We start from the raw sequence: 4,102 nt of genomic DNA, 5'->3' as shown, positions 1-4,102 counted from the left end.
AGAGGGGTGTAGGCCCTCTTGTCTTTACAGGACACCTCTGATCCATGAGAGGCCAGCAGTTTCACCACCTCAATGTGCCCTATGGGGGGGAAAAGAGAGACAAAGAGAGAAACAGAGATGGAGAGAGAGACAGACAGATGGAGAGAGACAGAGAGATAGGCAGAGATATAGAGGGAGAGAGAGGTTAGTTTACAGTGGTACACAGCACCATTAGCAATACCTACATCGTGTTAGTACAATTGAAAACCTACATCTTATCAACATACTCAGTCCATCATTCTGACATAATAACACACTAGAGGTGGACCATACAGCTGAGCTGTGAGTCTAACACACAGCCAATTCATTCACTCACTGGGATAAGGACATTAGTCAGAATGTATATGTGTGGTCAACTCATTACCCATGTTAGCAGCCCAGTGGATTGCTCGGCGGTCCTTCTTGTCAAAAGCATTAATGTTGGCTCCTCTGGAGAGAAGCAGCATCACCATCTAACAGGAAAAGGAGAGAGAAACAAAACACAGGCTGAGGAAAACTAAAGCAAGATCTGCTCAAATCTGGCGTCAAAGCCTCTCTTGAACAAACTCAAGCATACAACTAGGGCTGTGACGGTCATGGGACTTCCGGTGTCGGTGATTGACGTGTGGTGTGTACACAGTCATCGACATAACTGACAGCCGACGGACGGACGGGGGAAACATTAGCAAAGGAAAACATTAGAGTGTTTAGGCCTAACTGTCTTGCTCATAGGCGCGTGAGTCTCAAGTTAAGGGGAAGCTAATTTTCACCATAAAAAAATATATAAAGCATTCAATGCATCTTCACATTTACAGACTTTTGTAAGATAGCTGACTATTGCTAATGTGATTAGTAAATTGGATAGTCATCATTTAGGCTAATAATATAACTCAATCACTGTTCGCAAAAAAACGGCTGTTCAATGCAGCGCGTGGTGGAGTAAGGCTAGGCTAGGCTATGTCAGATATGTTTCTCTTTACAGGATTTTTTTTTTCCCTTGTTAAAATATTTTTTATCATGCAATTCTACTACACTTTATATGACTATAGAGATTAGCAGAATCTTGTTCAATATGACTTTCAAGTGGCACTGACTCAGGGATAAAGAAAGTGAATATGCACACTCACCGGGGATATAGCCAATGGCAAAAATACTGTTCGCTCAATTAAGTTGAGAATTTTGATAACTAAAAGACAGATTAGTCTTTTCATTGTCTTCTCTTTGAAGCAATAGCCAATTGCTTTCCAAACTATGTTAGCCTGAGATAGTGTTCAGTCTTTCGTGAGATGCACTGTCAGGCTCATGTAAGAAGTCATATTTACACTTGACCACGTCTGTGATCAGTGCAAAAAAAATGGACGTCCTTTAGCTCTGTCCGAACCTCCCCCTTCACCTTGAAAAAGAAAGGTTTGGGAAACCCTGCTTTAACAGGCTAAAACTATTTTAAACCGGTCTTATTTTGAGACTAAGCCTACTCCAGCCTATAAGAACGAGGAGGAATGTCATAAAGTAAGTAGAACCAGATCATGAACTACAGTACTGTAAAGTGACAGATACTGAACAAGGTGCATACGGCTGATGGAAGGAGGCATCTGTTCTTAAATTGCTGGAGCACAGAAAGGATGTGTCCAGAACACATCCTACCTTTCCCAATGATGAGTAAAGACCGTTTGGCCTACCTTTCCCAATGATGAGTAAAGACCGCTTGGCCTACCTTTCCCAATGATAAGTAAAGACCGTTTGGCCTACCTTTCCCAATGATGAGTAAAGGCCGTTTGGCCTACCTTTCCCAATGATGAGTAAAGGCCGCTTGGCCTACCTTTCCCAATGATAAGTAAAGGCCGTTTGGCCTACCTTTCCCAATGATGAGTAAAGACCGTTTGGCCTACCTTTCCCAATGATGAGTAAAGGATGTTTGGCCTACCTTTCCCAATGATAAGTAAAGGATGTTTGGCCTACCTTTCCCAATGATGAGTAAAGACCGTTTGGCCTACCTTTCCCAATGATAAGTAAAGGCCGTTTGGCCTACCTTTCCCAATGATGAGTAAAGACCGTTTGGCCTACCTTTCCCAATGATGAGTAAAGACCGTTTGGCCTACCTTTCCCAATGATAAGTAAAGGATGTTTGGCCTACCTTTCCCAATGATGAGTAAAGGCCGTTTGGCCTACCTTTCCCAATGATAAGTAAAGGCCGTTTGGCCTACCTTTCCCAATGATGAGTAAACTTGAGTGTATGCATTATAGATATGGGCTTCATAGAAAGTGTTACAAAGTGTTCTCTGTTCATCTTATCCATCCAGGTTCTGCCGGGGTAGGCCGTCATTGTAAATAATAATTTGTTCTTAACTGACTTGCCTAGTTAAATGAAGGATAAATAAAATAAAACATATATGAAGTGCTTCACTATAAATACGTTTGACTATGTGGTTTGAAGTACTTTACCATTATCTTGCACAAACAGTAAGACTACTATAGACAGAAATCAATGCAGTAATGTTTTATTAAATAAAGGCTCTGATTAAAATAGTAATAAAATCAGGCATTTGGCTAATTCTTCTTCCCAAAAGCTCCTCTGAATGGTTTGGAGACGGCTCTGGAGATAGCTCGTAACACCCTGACTAAGAGAGGGCGTTTACGGGACTGGCACTCCTGGGGAGCAGGGGCCAGTGTGGTTGTCAGGTCCTCCTTGGGTGGGGAAGTGGATGGAACCTCTGGAACCTCACACTCAGCATCTGTGATAAGAATATTTCATAATCAGAAAATGAACGTGTGTGTTTGTCTGTCCGTCTGCCTGTCTGTCTGCCTGTCTATCCGTCTGTCTGTCCACCTGTATCTGTAGTCACTGTTTTAACAAGCTGGCCATAGGGTGATACATCAATATGACATTATCGATGCTTATCACTTACTCTGTGAAATACGAGTCTCTCTGAGACGTTTGGTAGGCAGCGCATCCTGTTCAGGGTGGCTCTTCGGTTCCCCTTTTGTCTTGAACAGCTGTTGACAAAACACATCAGGACAACTGAGCCTGTGTAAAATATATGGGATGCATCCCAAAAGGCACCCTATTGGCTACGTAAGGCACTACTTTTGACAAGGGCCCATAGTGCTCTGGTCAAAAGTAGTGCACTATATAGGGAATAGGGTGCAATTTGGGACACAGACATTGACTCTCTCCCATGTGTATTAGGATTGTATTACAGCGGCCTCACTCAACCTCCTAAAGACAATGACAACAGCATTGTTCTAATGCTGAGAGACAATAGGGGTGTAGTGAATCTGTAGGGTACATTTCAGCCCCAGAGCCCCCTACCTTCATCCTGATCTTTGGAATCTTGCCAATTTTGGGTAGGAAGCGCCACTTCCTGTTCTTCTTAGTCTTTTCCCCTCTGGCAGAGGGAAGGCGGGCCATGCCGTCAGCCTTTACATCAGCCGGGCTAAGGCCCCTGGCGGGGAATTCCTCAGTAGCATTAATGTCAGCCACAACACCATGAGTGATGTCACTTGCGACATTGCTGGTGTCTAAGTAAGAAGAGCAAGCTGGTGTAACTGACCTGGGTACAATAACTGGGAGAAGAGGACGCAACAATGGAAAGCAGTCACTGCGTTCCAAAAGGCATTCTCTTCCCTTTATAGTGCACTACTTTTGAACAGGGCCCATAGGGTCTGGCTCTGGTCAAAAGTAGTGCACTAAACATGGAAGAAGGTGCCATTTTGGACGCAACCAGCAAAGTTCACATCATAAAAAATAAACGGGTGGAAAAGACAAAAAGACGTTCAGTCTATCCTTTACTCTGTGGTACATGATTTGAGCAGCAAAAAATGAGTTGTCAAAGACAACTCTGGGATTGAGTTGGGACTGCAGCTTTTTCTCTCCTAGTGGGAAGAAGTCTGCGTCCTCCACTGTGTACTGGGATACACTTTCAAGGTCTTGCATGACCATATTCAATATATCTTCAGTTGTAGAAACCACATGGTGTGAGAAGGTGATGCTAGGCATGCTCTGTGGCAAAGAACAGTTGGCTTCGCTAGCAGCTCTGAGAATGGCCTCAAGCACAATCTGTTTGGCCTTAGCTCGGAACTCAGC

The sequence above is a fragment of the Salvelinus namaycush genome, unplaced genomic scaffold (genome assembly GCF_016432855.1).
Source record: "Salvelinus namaycush isolate Seneca unplaced genomic scaffold, SaNama_1.0 Scaffold87, whole genome shotgun sequence".
NCBI lineage: Eukaryota > Metazoa > Chordata > Actinopteri > Salmoniformes > Salmonidae > Salvelinus > Salvelinus namaycush.
Note: the sequence above shows the minus strand (reverse complement) of the source record.